Source organism: Muntiacus reevesi, chromosome 4, assembly GCF_963930625.1.
Source record: "Muntiacus reevesi chromosome 4, mMunRee1.1, whole genome shotgun sequence".
Lineage (NCBI taxonomy): Eukaryota > Metazoa > Chordata > Mammalia > Artiodactyla > Cervidae > Muntiacus > Muntiacus reevesi.
In genome coordinates this window covers 85860647-85876978 of record NC_089252.1, presented here as the reverse complement: position 1 = coordinate 85876978, position 16332 = coordinate 85860647, and the positions used below count along the sequence as shown (strand labels likewise).

The following is a 16332-nucleotide window of genomic DNA, read 5'->3' as shown; positions in this document are numbered from 1 at the left end:
TGGTAAAGAATCTGCCTGCAATGTTGGAGACCCGGATTCAGTCCCTGGGTCAGGAAAAGCCCCTGGAGAATTCCATGGACAGAGAAGCCTAGTGGGATACAATCCATGGGGTTACAAGAATTTGGACACAAATGAGAAACTAAGTAAATATGTACACACTTTTAATGTTAACTTTTATAATTTTTGAGAGCTGTGTTTTTAGAAATATAGGACATTTCATGAATTTATATGTCATTTCTGCTCAGGGACTATGCTCATCCCTATATCATTCCAGTTTCAGCATAGCTGCCAGTGAGCATTCTTAACAACAGTGCTCTTATTTGCTTTTATCTTTACTAAATTAGAGGTCTTATTGAGGCAGAGATGATATCTGACTTATTTATAATTGTTTTTCCTAGGCTTGTACATTAAATATTTGTTGAATGAGTAGATGAAGCTTTATAGAATTTAACTACAATTTTTACTCAGAGAATTTAACATATGGTTGTCCATTGGTTCTCAGTTACTTATGTTAGAGGCAAGCCTGAGAATATCGGTCATACACTTGAAGGGAGACTGAATTGGACCCAGTTTTTTACTTCTGATTCCTCTGTTTCCAGCTACTTACTAAGCCAACAATTGCCATCTTTATCCCAAGTCAGAGTTCTTTCTGATCTAATAATTGTGTAATCTTTTTTTTCAGGAAGGGCTTCATATAATGCTCACTTAATATTATAATATTCCACTCTCCATGGTTCCCTGTGTTTTGATCAACCAAACATTCTATCTAGTACATGTATCCATAAGAAGGTAGCTCTTCAATTGCAGCAGAAATAAATTTGGCACATAATAAAAAATCCTGGCACACAAATGAAGTAGTGTCAAGTTAACTGGTGTGTCATAGCACAGCAAAACAGCACAGTATTTATTGAAAAAATACATTAAAAAATTTTTTTTATATATAGCAACATCTAAAGAGGTCTAAAGAGCAATCTGAAACATCATTGTTTTGATATTTTAGAGTCTACTGACAGATTTGTCAGAATTAATTTACAATTTTAGGATAAGCTTTTATATTTCTGTAAGAGGACATATAATTTAGTTTTAAAAGTAAAATTATAGACAAAACATAGACTTTTAATCTTGACTCATTATTGAAGATGCAAATGCAAACAACAAATGGCTTCTAAATATAGTAGAATAAATATCTCAAGTTAGGGATCACCTAATATAAAATCTGTCTTTTATATCCTAGATTAAGTGGGATAGATGATTTTAAAAATATGTATAGATTCTTTTGTGTAACAGAAATTGTTTGGAATTGTTTCTTAATTGTTTTCTATTTCTCAGAGCTCTCCCCTGACTCAAGTTAAAATTCCCTGAGGCTATGAAACATGAGTTTTAGCTGTTTGGTACTGTCATAGCACAGGAAAAACATACATATATACAAAGTAGGTTCTGATAAATATCATTTGAAAGCGTGCTGCCTCTCTGGCACCTTCTGTTCTGCCCTCACCTGGATGCCTCTTCCAACACTCTTCTTCCGGAATGACTCTACTGCTTCATTCAATCTCTGCTCAAATGTTACCATGTCAAGGAGGCCTTTACCATGTTATATCAACTCTCAGTTACTCTTTCCCTGGTCCACTGTCCTGCTTTAATTTTCTTCATTTAAGAAATAAAATCATGTGTTTTTTTTTTTCTATTTTATGAAATCAACTTTAAATATAATTTAATTTTTTTCTATGACAGTGACATGCTTTAGTGAATAATTAGAAGCTGTACAATAAAAGAAAAAACTTTATCATGCAATAACATAAATATGCTTAATATTTAAATTTAACATTTCCCAGGGGTTTCTTTATAAATATTAACTTATTTTAGTTTTTGCTTTCATTTCTGAAGTTATAACACCAATAAAACATACATTATTAAAATTTGAGTTTAAATAAGAATAAAATATGCCATTAATTTAAACTATTAAGAGATGGAAAATTTTGGAAAGCTATGATGAGAAAATTTGAAATGACAGTATAATGGTATCATTAAAATAAATTTGTTTATATAAAAATAACATCAAATTTTCCGTAGTAATTAAGAGAAAGAGATCTTAATAGCTATTTCACTAATACTGATATAGATATGTCTACTTAAATTTTAGTTTTAGTTGACTGAAAAAATAATAATAAAATCTTTTTATCAAAATTGAATTTTGCCATAAGTTTCTTCACTCTTCCATAAAGGACTGATCTCACAATTTCAATTAAAAAGTTTTATAAATTACAACTGATCCACACTAGATGACATCCTTAAAGTCAACAATTATACACAGGTTAAAACATTCTCTGTACTGTTGAATTAACAAAGCTGATGTAGTAACATTCTGATCAAAATATTCTTTCCATGTTGGCACTAATTTTGGAAGATTCAGTTTACAGCAATATGGAAGTGGAAATGTTAGAGTACAATTATGAAGAGGTTTTGACTATTGGACAGTTTTGAGGTTTCTCCAACTAACTCTCTTTTTATCTAAACTAGTTCAAGTATCTAATATTGATGCCAAAACCTCCCTTGCAGAATACATACCTGTCAAGAATTCAGCACAATGCATATATTAGACAGCTCAGCACACCGGGACTTATTATGCATTTGTTTGCAAGTTAAGTTTTACTATTTGCTCATACCATAAGTTAAATTTTACTTTTCCCCCTAAATATGTCTTATCAACACAAGGTTTCAGCAATGACTTATTCTTTAGAGGAAACAAAGTGGAATCCTGGCTATTATACTTAGATTTTCTGATCAGCTATGTGACCTAGATCACTCATTTGTTTTCAGGTTGTGAAGCAGAGGCAGTACTATCTATTTACCTGTAGAAATATAGGTAGGTGGTAAAGATAGGAGACACTATTTGCAAAGAGTTTTCCAAAATAAAAAATAAAAACTACCTTTGGTTTTGCACATTTTTATCAGAGTTTACAGATTTTTAGCCCTGGACTAGTTGGGTCCTAAGACATTCTTTGTGGCATATATACACAATTTCTTTCAGAAAGACCCTGTGTCTTCTTCACAACTCCTATGTTCTTATTTGCCCATTTTATTAATTTGCATTTCCTGTAAATACTTGAGTTGCTACTGCAACATTAAAACCTAGTCATTTCTTTCTTAAAACCACTTTGGGTTGGAATATCCTCAAGATTATTCCATCAACATCTATCAATGTCATATTGTTAGTCCAAAATCAGAATTCTTATCCAGTGGTCCTTGATAGAACTCAAGAGGTTTGTGAATTTCAGTGTGTGTGTGCTAAGTCACTTCAGACATGTCTAACTCTTTGGGACACTATGATCTGTAGCCCACCAGACTCCTCCATCCATGGGATTCTCCAGGCAAGAATACTGGAATGGGTTGCCATGCCCTCCTCCATGGTATCTTCCCTGACCCAGGGCTCGAACCTGTATTGCTTGGTCTCCTGCATTGGCAGGCAGATTCTTTACCACTAGTGCCACCTGGGAAATCCCTTGTGAATTTCAGTGGGGAGATATAAAATATTACATCTTTATTTTCAGGATCTGTTAATTATGATTGTAAGCAACAAACCACACTAGTGTTTGTTGTAGCTAATAAAAATTACAGATAATTTTGTATCACATGACACATATTTCTGACAGCTTGAAATAGTGCTCTTTAGTTTGAAATGATGTTGGTTGTTAAACTCACTGCTAGATTGTCTCATTTGATATGTTATTAAAGAAGTGCACATATTTTTATAGTACAAATATATGCTACTAATATTTTGAGAACTGCACTTCAGAATAATGCATTTCCCTTTTAATTCTATATGTTTTAGTTTATGTGCTTAGCAAATTTATTCTGCGAGGAATCATGGTATGAGAAAAGGAAACAAGAAATAAGACAAAATCTACTGCCCTAAGACAATGTACTTTAATCTAGAGAAAGTACTTACTAGTTCAAAACAATAAACATGTCAAGTCTACGTTGTCATATGTTTTATTTTCAGTGCAACAAAATACATTGGAAATATTTATATTCCAATTGCAAAATTATTCCTTTAGTTAGTGTTTCTTTTCTTAAAAGCATAGTTCTTACAAACACAATTATATACATGTTGTATCTTTTATCACACTTTGCTAAGTGTAGAAAAAAATGGTTTAAAATTATGTATTAAGATTTGATTACACTCACCACTGTATTTACATAGACTTGAAAATAGCAAAAGAGCACAGTATAAATCATACACAACAGGGGTTTTGAAAATCTGGATAAAACATTCAATTGTAAAATTTTAAATAGCAGATCTGGACTTTGAGAGTCTCTTCTTAATATTAAGTTGTTATCTGCTGCAACTGCCCAATTTATGTATTCTACATGTTGAAGAACCAGGTATGTAGGATTTTAATCTTAATGTCAGCTCTGAGTTTCTGAAGAAAAAGGCAGCCACTCCAGATACACCAGATGCTTCTCTCTGTGTTTAAAACTCTCAATGTAATGATATTCTGTACTAATGTAGCTTTTGTCAGATCAGAGTGTAATATGAAGGATTATGTTCCTGCTAAACAAATGATGCTTTTTCTTACACGCCTCCCTGAGAAGTGATTATCAGAATTCTAACTTTCAAGAGACAAGTATGGCATTAAAAAATATCCAAGGTATTAAAAGATAGGTTGAAATAACAAAGAAACTTGCTCTAATCTATCATTGGCTGAGGGCTGCTGTGGGATCATTAATGCGGCTGGACGTTGCACTTCTTGTTTGTCCCATGCAGAACACAACGAGACAAAAAGAAGCCCTTAGAGAGGGTCAGGCGATCACAGCGTAAGGCCTTCCACACCCGCAGGACTGATGAGCACAGAGAGATATCAGGGGAGACCAACTTTTTGGATGATTCATAAAAGAAAACTATATGAGGTTAGGAGGGGAAATCGCCTAGAAAGTCTAAGAAAACAAGACTGAAAAATAATTTTAAAAATCACCTTCCAATGCTTCTTACAGTTTTGCTTTAGGATAAGCATTTACATTTTTTTTCAACAGAAGCATGTCTGCTCTTTAATAAAACTTACAGAGAGAAGGTAGGTAAAAAATACGGGCAAAGTCATGTGATGAGGAAAGAAAACGAATAAAATTGCAGTAGTGAAGGAAGGCAAAACGTGCACAGAGTCCCACAATATTTTAGCACAAAAGGCATGAAGCAAGAATCAAGGGCAAGTATTTCATCCTTGTCTCCCACCAGACAGCATTTGCACTGTAAAAACTGACAAGTCTTTAGCTTCATCAGAGTTAATATTATAGAGTATTTACTATTAAATCATATTAAAACATACAGAATTTATTATATCCACCACTGCATTTACCTAGATTTGAAAACAGCAAAATAGCACTGTATAAATCATACACAACAAGGGTTTTAAAAATCTGGATCAAACATTCAGTTATAAAAATTCAGCAGAGCTTGACTTTGAGAGTCTCCTACCTCTAAATATTAAGTTATCTACCGCAACTGCCCATACACTCACATTGAAATAGTTTTATATATATGTATATATGTATTTTATTTTGGAAAGAAATGACTCATTCTATGGTATACATTAGAAAATGTCTCAGAATTATGAACAGTTTCTCAGTGTGATGTAATCATTTATTTTACTTATTTTCCTCTGGCTAGGATATAAACTCTGTGAAATTAGGAACTATATGTGTTTTTGCCATCTACTAACACACTTTGGCCACATGATGCAAAGAGCTGACTCATCTGAAAAGACCCTGATGCTGGGAAAGATTGAGGGCAGGAGGAGAAGGGGACGATAGAGGATGAGATGGTTGGATGGCATCACTGACTCAATGGACATGGGTTTGGGTGGACTCTGGGAGTTGGTGATGTACAGGGAGGCCTGGCGTGGTGCGGTTCATGGGGTCACAAAGAGTCGGACACGACTGAGTGACTGAACTGAACTGAACACAATGTCTAGTATGCAGGATTCACTCTATATGTTACAGTTGGATGAGTGAATTTAATTGGTTATATTAAATGAAGCCATTTCATAACCCAGTTAAAGGGGGATAATAGGAGCTGATTTGGCCTTTCTGCATTCTGTCACCCCTGGGACATTTGTCAATATCCAGAGAGATTTTTGATTGTCAGAAAGGAAGAGGGGGGCTACAGATATCTAGTGGGTACATATCTGGAATGCTGCTAAACAACTTACAATTTACAGGACAATCTTCACAACAAAGAGTTATCTATCTCAAATGTCAACAGTGACAAATCTTTTTAACCCTGCTATGATACCAAGTAGTGTCTAGTCATTCACACATTGTATTCACACTTTATAAAATGCCCTTTAAGTCAACAACTAGAAACTTGTTTTTGTTTTCTTTTGGTCCAACATTAATCCATTTCACGCATAAAGTTCCTTGATTTGTTCTAGAATTAATGTCTGTCCACTGTTTGTGCTAAGTCACTTCAGTCATATTGGACTCTTTGCGATGCTTTGGACTGTAGCCCACCAGGTTCCTCCGTCCATGGGGATTCTCCGGTTAAGAATACTGGAGAGGGTTGTCATGCCCTCCTTCAGGGGATCATCCCAACCCAGGGATCAAACCCACATCTCTCGTCTCCTGCATTGGCAGGCGGGTTCTTTACCACTAGTGCCACCTGGGAAGCCTGTCCTGTGTTTGGATTCCCCTAAAAGCCAACCCAGAGACAAGGAGTCCTACAGAAGTAATTTGGGAGTTGACCTCTGAGATATCAGTAGGAAGTGGGGAATTGAGGTAGGGGAAAAAAGGAAGCAGTTAACGGTGTAGCATTATTAGGATATTGACATCTGTGGGCAACTGGAACTAACAGTACTGGAAAACCTGGGAGACAGAATAGAGTACAGCTCAAAGTTATCCCAAATGTGGGGTGGGGACTCTGGGGTATGTATTCACTGATTTAGTAGCAGTTATTCCATCATGATGTGGCCGGTTTATGACCAAATATGAGTTCACATAGGCAACTGCATGACTAAAATAGTTTACAGTGAGTTTTTACTAAACTCTTCCTTTTCTCTTTGAAGACTCAGCACTCTTCAATCCTTAATCTTATTATTATCCTTGTGATATTTTAGAATTCTAGAATCATGAAGTCTTTCAGTATATCTAACCCAATCTTCTCTATGACTTGGACAAACTGATAGCTTGCTTCTGTTTCAGCATTTATGTCCCACTACTGTCTAACTATTTGATTAATTAAATTGATAATGAATAAGAAATTGTCTGTTTTTCTTTGTGTTTTCACTTTTCATTATGGATTAATTAATGTCAGACTGCCCTTGCCATCTAGATTTATTGCTCCTAGAAATGCCTTGTCATTAATACTTGATTTATTCTCGGAGAAAGATATTAAACTCAAAAGAATTGGCCAAATTTTGTGTAGAAAATCGTGACTGTTTGAAGGTCTCTGTATTTTGTGTACATTTGTAGTTTAAATATTAATGAAAGCTTTCCATTAAATACTCATTCTAATAGGTGTGTGATATTAATTTATAAAGAAACACAAAATTAGTTTTATAGAAACTTCTAAAACTAGTATTAATCAACCCCCTATGCAATATTCATCTCTGTCCACACATTATATTAAAGTGTGCTAAAATGTGTAAATTTAACCCTGATGCATACGGGTTGAGGGCTCTTTTATATGATTTACGGGATCACCTAAAGATTTATTTCTCCTCCCCAGTCGTTTTTCTACTATCATCCGAAGATTTATATTATCCAATCAGGTAAAGACCACTTTCAACCCTATTTGAATAACTGCTGATAAGTCATAACTTTTCTAGAAAGGTATATCAGGTACAGTGGTGATATTCTTTGGTTTGACAAATCTTAAAAAGGAAAAGTTTAGCTTTTGCGATTTTCAACAGGAATCCATTTTTTTTTGTTGTTTTTATAGGTATTTTTTAAGTCTCATAACACAAAAATGAACTATCTACATCAACTTCTCAAAAACATTTACCACAAACAAACAAACAAACTTGTTACCAAAAAAGCTATTCCATTTAACTTTAATTTGAGGAAAGATTATTGATATGGATGATAGTATGACAGCTGCAACAATTACCGCCATGCCATAAATAATGTGAATTTATCACATATTTCAGAGAAGGCAATAGCAACCCACTTCTGTACTCATGCCTGGAAAATCCCATGGACGGAGGAGCCTGGTAGGCTACAGTCCATGGGGTCTCAAAGAGTCGGACACCATTGAACGACTTCACCTTCAGTTTTCACTTTCCACTTTCATGCATTGGAGAAGGAAATGGCAACCCACTCCAGTGTCCTTGCCTGGAGAATCCCAGGGACAGGGGAGCCTGGTGGGCTGCGGTCTATGGGGTCGCACAGAGTCGGACACGACTGAAGCGACTTAGCAGCAGCAGCAGCATCACATATTTCACAAAACATGCTCTTTAAATTATATATTTTTTCTTCGAGTTCTGATTGGATGCAGTGTCATTTTTGTGCAGACACATTTATCTCATATTTTATTCACTGCTATTAATTATATCACTCTGTAGAGAGTTAACAAAGGGCAAGAACACTAAAGACAAAATTTTAGTTACTATTCTATAAATATTTTATAGAAGCTTGATCTAGGAGGAAAAGTTTGCTTCCATTAAACCCATAGAAAATGCTATTTAAATCACTTTAGATCAAGCCACTGAAACTATTCTTCAAGTAGTTTATGAAAATTATGTTTTAGAAGAGATTTTAACACCATGAAAGACATTGTTTGTACTTGTGGTTTACTGAAAGATAGTTCTTGAAGAAATGATATAATATTTACAGTGAATCTGGAGTGAATTTGCCCTAGTTCCATTTTGATACATGAATTTCATTTGGTATCTTTGACAAAGTGCTATAGCAATCAACCTGGTTTTTATTTAGCCTCTGAAAGGACAATCAGCCAAATTCTAATCTCAAATGTGTGAATTTATCACATATTTCATAAAATATGCTGCTTTGCAGTGTCAAAAATGGATTTAAGACATTTATGGCAATGCACAGCATGTGAGAGGCACATCAGGTTGGATGAATTTATTTTCAGGGAATGAACCTGGGCTTAACCAATGCCTTCAAGCACATAAGACTTTTACTTTTGTCTTCAGGTTCTAGTCAGCTCAGGAAACTTGTAGTTTATCTGTGGACAGAATAGAGAGGCTAACCATTTTGTGTGGGAAGAAAGGAGGGCAGCAAAACTTGAAAGTCATAGATTATATGAGAGCTACTCAGTGCAAAAAATGATTATGTTTTCTTTCACTTATCCCTGATTGAACTAGTCACTGATGATTTGCATTCTCCCACATAGATTTTCCTAAATTACAGTTATACTTCCTTTTCCATTGGCTTGATACCCTACCAAATATGACCACTACTTCTTTAACATACGTGTTCAGGATTTGATTCTTTCCCCTCACTTTCTCTGCCTCACAATGAGAAATGTTATAATAATGTTAGAAGGTGACAAAGAACCTTTAATATTTATACATTTCAATTAACCTTCTAAACTTGTCATCCATGAAAGGCAATCCAGAATGTTTCACCCTTTGAGGCATCTCTGATGAGTTTCAAAATGCAGCTTAGCTGTATCATACAGAGAAATATTTCCTGCAGGACTCATATTTTGTGTATCTTAACCTCTATATTTTGAAGCCTGATCATCTATCCTATACACCACATTTCCAGCTATGTTTAGTCGATTGAAGCTTTTTGACAAGTTCTAATGAAACATTCACTTGTCAATTTTTAGTTTTCTTTACTGGAGCTATGGCTCTTAAACATTATTATTTAATATGAACTAATAGTACCATTTCTGAATGTAGGCTACATTCCGATAAACATTTAAGTATTCTGAAGGAGGTAGCTTTATTTTTAAACATGCAATTCAATTGAAACTGACATTATGAAGTTCAAAATATATATATTTAGTCTCCCATCAGTTTGGAGATTTATAATCTGAATGCATTTCTTTCCGCTGTTAATAATAACTATGCCCGAAGATCAAACCATATGCCAACCTTCACCACACATTGGTTCTTTTAAGTGGCCAATTTAAAACATACACACTGAAGTGTACTATCTTTCTTCCCCCTCAGATGCTGTTTGACTATGTCTCTGAAAGAAAGTCTCAAGCCTAGATATTTAGTGTTTTCTATTGTAACTACCTCTTTTCACTCTGTAATAACATACTGTTTGCATCATACAGTAAAGATTCTTTCCAAATCAAGATAGAGAATATGAGTGAGATTGATCAACATTACCTTCTAAGTGGCTATGAAGAAGATTGGGAATCTTGGGAATCTTAAATATTCAATGGAGAAAATTGTGTAATGACTTATTGCAACATTTTACAAAGGAGTCTTACATGCTTTAAGAATGTTTAGAGTTATAATGTAATAATTTATACATTTCCATGAGTAACGTTGCCTGTATTACTCTATGCCTTATACCAGGCTTCTCAGATGGTATAGCATCCTCCTGCAATGAGGGAGACCTGGGTTCAGTTCCTGAGTCAGGAAGGTCCCCTGGAGAAGGGAACAGCTACCCACTCCAGTATTCTTGCCTGGAGAATTCCGTGGACAGAGGAGCCTGGTGCGGTACTGTTCATGAGGTCTCTCAAAGAGTCAGACACGACTGAACGGCTAAGCACACACAGCACAAACATCTAATACTGAAGAAACAATGTTCTGGCCAGACTGAATCCACTCATGGAACTGTTGTTATGGTTATCATTTTTATTTTTATCTTTGCACTCCTTCAAAAATGTCTTGCATTATATTATTGTATGCCTTATACCAGGCTTCCCTGGTGGCTCAGATGGTAAAGAAACTGCCTAAAATGCAGGAGACTCAGGTCGATCCCTGGGTTGGAAATATCCCCTGGAAAAGGAATGGCTAGCCACTCCAGTATTCTTACCTGGAAAATTTCATGGACAAAGGAGTCTGGCAGGCTACTGTCCCTGGGGTCACAAAGAGTTGGACACTACTGAGTGACTAACACAGTTACAGTTATGCCTTATACCATGACACACAGTAAGTGCCTTGCTCATAAAAGATACCATACCAGTAAGACACCATTCCTGGCCTCAGAACTTCAGGATTTATTCAAATCATCACAATCTATGATATGGCAAGAATCATGATGAAGGAATAAAATAGGAAAGTTGTAATGGCACAACTATTTCAATATGCAGCTACCATAGATCCTTTTAAATTGAATTTGCACCTCTGGTATTTAACACTATCTGAGCAATATCAATAACCTCAGATATGCAGATGACACCACCCTTATGGCAGAAAGTGAAGAGGAACTAAAAAGCCTCTTGATGAAAGTGAAAAAGGAAAGTGAAAAAGTTGGCTTAAAGCTCAACATTCAGAAAACTAAGATCATGGCATCTGGTCCCATCACTTCATGGCAAATAGATGGGGAGACAGTGGAAACAGAGTCAGACTTTATTTTTGGGGGCTCCACAATCACTGCAGATAGTGATTGCAGCCATGAAATTAAAAGACACTTACTCCTTGGAAGGAAAGCTATGACCAACCTAGATAGCATTTTAAAAAGCAGAGACATTATTTTGCCAACAAAGGTCTGTCTAGTCAAGGCTATGATTTTTCCAGTGGTCATGTACGGATGTGGGAGTTGGACTGTGAAGAAAGCTGAGCGTCGAAGAATTGATGCTTTTCAACTGTGGTGTTGGAGAAGACTCTTGAGAGTCCCTTGGACTGCAAGGAGATCCAACCAGTCCATTGTAAAGGACATCAGTTCTGGATGTTCATTGGAAGGACTGATGCTGAGGCTGAAACTCCAGTACTTTGGCCACCTCATGCGAAGAGTTGACCCACTGGAAAAGACCCTGATGCTGGGAGGGATTGGGGACAGGAGGAGAAGGGGATGACAGAGGACGAGATGGCTGTACGGCATCACCAACTCGATGGACGTTGAGTTTGGGTAAACTCCGGGAGTTGAGAATGGACAGGGAGGCCTGGCATGCTGTGACTCATGGGGTTGCAAAGAGTCGGACACGGCTGAGCAACTGAACTGAACTGAACTGATGTAAATCTCTAAATATGAAGCATAGTTGCTTAAAAGTTTCAGTTCAGTTCAGTCACTCAGTCATGTCCGACTCTTTGCAACCTCATGAATTGCAGCATGCCAGGCCTCCCTGTCCATCACCAACTCCTGGAGTTTACTCAGACTCATGCCCATCGAGTCAGTGATGCCATCCAGCCATCTCATCCTCTGTCGTCCCGTTCTCCTCCTGCCCCCAATTCCTCCCAGCATCAGGGTCTTTTCCAGTGGGTCAACTCTTTGCATGAGGTGGCCAAAGTACTGAATTTTCAGCTTCAGGATCAGTTTTTCCAATGAACACCCAGAACTGATCTCCTTTAGGATGCACTGGTTGGATTTCCCTGCAGTCCAAGGGACTCTCAAGAGTCTTCTCCAACACCACAGTTCAAAAGCATCAATTCTTTGGCGTGCAGCTTTCTTCACAGTCCAACTCTCTCACATCCATACATGACCACTGGAAAAACCATAGCCTTGACTAGACGGACCTTTGTTGGCAATGTAATGTCTCTGCTTTTTAATATGCTATCTAGGTTGGTCATAACTTTCCTTCCAAGGAGTAAGTGTCTTTTAATTTCATGGCTGCAATCACAATCTGCAGTGATTTTGGAGCCCCCAAAAATAAAGTCTAACACTGTTTCCACTGTCTCCCCAGCTTAAAAGTTTACTATGTAATAATCCAATGTGCACAAATTAATCATCAGTAGTAATTGGATGATTCAGCGATGGAAATTTACTGAATATTTCAAAACTTAGTCTAGATAATGAATCTCTTGTAAAGTTGCATGTTTAATATGATGATTTCCTTGGTGAATCCTTTCTTCTCTAATTCAATTCTTAATTTGGCTAATTAAAAATTATTTAGCACGGTATTTCACTAAACTATAACACTTTGCTATGCTGTGCTGTAGTCACTCAGTCATGCCCAGTTCTTTGTGACCCCATGGACTCACCAGGCTCCTCTGTTCATGGGGATTCTCGGGACAAAAATACCGGAGTGAGTTGCCAAGCCCTCCTCCAGGGTACTTTGTTAATCTCTTAGAATTCTACAAATAGCTATTGGGCTCTTAGTGTATGCCTTATATCATGATAGGCACTTAATACCTACAAAAGATATCAATAAGATATCATTCCTGACCTCAGAACCTCAAGATTTATGCAAATAGTCAATTTTTTGATATGACAAGGATCATGTTGAAGGAATTATATGAAAAAAGAATAATGGCACAAATATTCTAATGAGAAATAAATTATCAAAATTCTTGTGACCCACTTTCTCAACAAATATTCATCAAGTACTTAATAGGGATATATTAGGGAACTAAACAGACAAAATCCCTCTTCTAGTGAGGTTAACACTTTAGTGGGGGGAGATGGAAAATGTCATAAGTACCATATATAAGTAAATTCTGTATTAATGGGATGCAATATTCGATTAACCATTTTCCCCCTTTGAAGGAAATAAACTTACGTATTGGTGAAGGAACATATCTGGGGCAATTAAAAACTTATTTAACTCAAATTATTCATGTTGAATTTCAAATGTATTGGAAAAATATGAAATAAATTCTAGGTAACTTCACCAAATTTCACATTTTATTGCTGCTAATACATATTTAGTGACTCTGGGAATAGAGTGTGTCCTTTGATCAGTAGGATGTGACTTCACTGTCAGCATGGTAGCAGTTGTGCTGTTACCTACTGTGCATGCACCAACTTGGATTTCATTCATGATGGCACAATGGGAAAACAACCACCCCATGGCCTTCAAGTTAACACACCATGTATGAACATATTAAAGAAAGAATATAAGTCCTGGCTGTGGTCTGAAACCTCAGATTAATTCCCTGTGTAAGGTCAAAAAAGCACTGAATAAAAACTTACCACAAATGTGGCAGCAGCTCTTAGGAAAAACTGGAGGCAACAGGGGAGCACTCTTGAGAAATGCTGTATCACCAACGCTGTTGATGGCACAGGGGACAGTACTGTGGGAATAAAACAGAACATGGATACAAATGACTCTAAGTGAAAAGGGGATTCAGGAGAATTGCACTCTGAATGTGAAAACATTTTAAAAATACTGTACCCAAATTATTTGGTTTATATTTCCATTTTTAGGTGTACACAAAGTGATGTTAAAGATGTTAGCTAAGTCTAAAATGCCTCTGAAATATTTTTAAACGAAAATTTCAGGTAATATGAATGTATAATCCATCAAATTAGCAGTTTTTTCTCATTTTCAATGGAACATACATTAATAGTATGTTTTATAATTAATGATGCTTTAAGTTTTAGCAAATGCAATATTGTATAAGTGATAGCTGGATTTTCACTTTTATTCAGGGAAATAATTATTCCCAAATGAGGAGAAAAAAATCCTTGTATTTGAAAACTATCATAGAAAAGATTATCTCTTTGGATGTTTACACAAGAACATTCCATGATCAGCAGGTAAAAAAGACTGAGACCATCTGTTGCAATTAAATGTGGAAGCTTTCATTCAAATGACTGAATAATTTCTATAAGCTCTTGGCAGGAAAATGAAAAGCCACTGCTTTAGTTCTTTTTGTCATTCAGAATAGTTCAGTCAGGTTTTTGAAAGCCATGATATCTTTTTTAACAGATACATTGTTGCATGGTTTAGAATTTTTTCATCTCCACCACTCTGATTTTTAAAAAATGTATTCAAGTTGATTTATAACTGTGATGTAGTTTTCTTCGTAAATTCAATTATGTTTGCAAAACTAGTGCTCTGTTGTGCATACCTAGCAGGCAGACTTAAAATTTTCAACCACCACTATTATGACGATTAAGGACAATCGGTCGTTTAACAGCTTGTTTGGAGATAATGGCATGGTGGTAAAGAATTGAGTGCATGACTCATTTTTTTTTTGCTACATATCACAGATTTCAGGATTTCAGTCTGTCTTCAATCTTTTAGGTTCCTGGTCATTGTTTATTACACCACTTCTCTGTTTCGTCCCATGCCAAATCACACAGACACAATGAGTAATATTGTTTATTAAAAAACAAACAAACATAGGGAACAGACAGTTTTTCGTCCATCCTTCGGTGTGCTGTGGAAGAGAAGGATTCTTTCTGATCCTCCTCAAATAATGCCCAGTGAATACTATCTTTCAAGTTTTTGATCAATTATGGTGAAATGGAAAGTATGCTTTCTAATGCATGATGTGTGCCTGACCACTAAGTGGCTTCAGTCGGGTCCCAACTCTATGCGACCCTAGGGACTGTAACTCACCAGGCTCCTCTGTCCATGGGGATTCTTTAGGCAAGAGTATTGGAGTAGGTTGCCATGCCCCCCTCCAGGGGATCTTCCCGACTCAGGGATCGAACCCATCCTGTGGTTCCTGCATTGCAGGCAGCTTCTTTACCGCTGAGCCACCAGGGAAGTCCCCCTAATACATGATATGCTATTTCAAAAATTAGATAAAATGTGGACTTTCCATTACTGTTTTTGATTTGAGAATGTAGTACTTTTGTGCTTCGTTGAGCCAATGTCATTTTAAAAAATGTGTGATACTCGATACTCACCTCCATTACTCTGTTGATAATATCATTAATAAAATGAATGGTCTATACAACATAAGTAATTTTTTTTAAAGACTAACTTCCCATTAAAATTTCTTTATGAAGTTATTGGTAGACATTTCTCATTTTAGGTTTAAAATTTCCTTTTGTCATTGAGGATATTGGTGAAATTATAGAAAATCTAAATGATGCACTATGAGACCCATATCTCAGCAAAAGAGTTTTACTGTGACATATTAGTTTCATGGCCAAACTTACTAGGCACTGGAGAACAATGAAAGTTTGGATAAATGGGCATTTTCTCTTTAATTGGCATAACTTTAAATTTCATCCACTCGGAGGCCAATTTTTTCTTTAAATGTAATGTACTTTGTTCTTCCTTAAGATGTAGAAAACACTTGACTTTATTTGGTTCCCAATCAAGGCCATCTTTAACACTGATTTTGTTTTATTTGTTGTTCAGTTGCTAAGTTGTATCCAACTTTCTGTTACTCCATGGACTCCAGATGCCAGACTTCCCTGTCCTTCACCATCTCCTGGTGTTTGCTCAAACTTATGTCCACTGAGTTAGTGATGCGATCCAACCATCTCATCCTCTGTCACCCCTTCTCCTCCTGCCCTCAGTCTTTCCCAGTATCAGGGTTTCTTCCAGTGATTCAGCTCTTAGCATCAGGTGGTCAA

At 36.2% G+C, this 16332-nt stretch overlaps 1 pseudogene; it reads right to left on the bottom strand.

The window, feature by feature from the left end:
- Window positions 1–200: 200 nt before the first annotated feature.
- On the bottom strand, window positions 201–299 carry LOC136168074 (U6 spliceosomal RNA; annotated as a pseudogene).
- Window positions 300–16332: the final 16033 nt, after the last annotated feature.